The following is a 564-nucleotide window of genomic DNA, read 5'->3' as shown; positions in this document are numbered from 1 at the left end:
ACCCATCGCGGAGGACCGGCGAGGTTTTGCAGCGGATCGTGGTTTTGTGGCAGTAGGACGTGGAAAGTAAACATAGCAAAGGATGGGTGTCGCCACTTTGCAGAACATCAGGCGGTTTTAAGAATATACCTACAAACGTATATGTCATTATATGACCTGAACTTTCTCAAATGGTCCTTTGTTTTTTTTTACAATGCAGATATCATATAAAATTATACCTAATTATACCTGCTGGCACAAATTTTAAGTTATTATATAGTAATAAATATATAATATCGTTATATACAAAAAACAACTGAGCCTGTCTGAAAATTACATTACCCCTAAATCTCGTTCTTTAACCATACAACAGATATAACCATTATGTAATCCACATGCCTCCTTCGGCGGTCAATATTAGAGTATATAATAGTCCAGTAACAATAGCAGCATAGTTCGTGTAAAAAAAGTTACAATTCGAGTTCATGATACCGTTCTCTCTCCCGCTGGGCAAAACTGTCCGCCACTCCGACGCCAAAACATCGCTGTATCCGCTGCAAACCATTGACGCCTCCGCCGCCTCAG

The sequence above is a fragment of the Penaeus monodon genome, chromosome 25, assembly GCF_015228065.2.
Source record: "Penaeus monodon isolate SGIC_2016 chromosome 25, NSTDA_Pmon_1, whole genome shotgun sequence".
Lineage (NCBI taxonomy): Eukaryota > Metazoa > Arthropoda > Malacostraca > Decapoda > Penaeidae > Penaeus > Penaeus monodon.
This window is presented reverse-complemented; position numbering follows the sequence as displayed.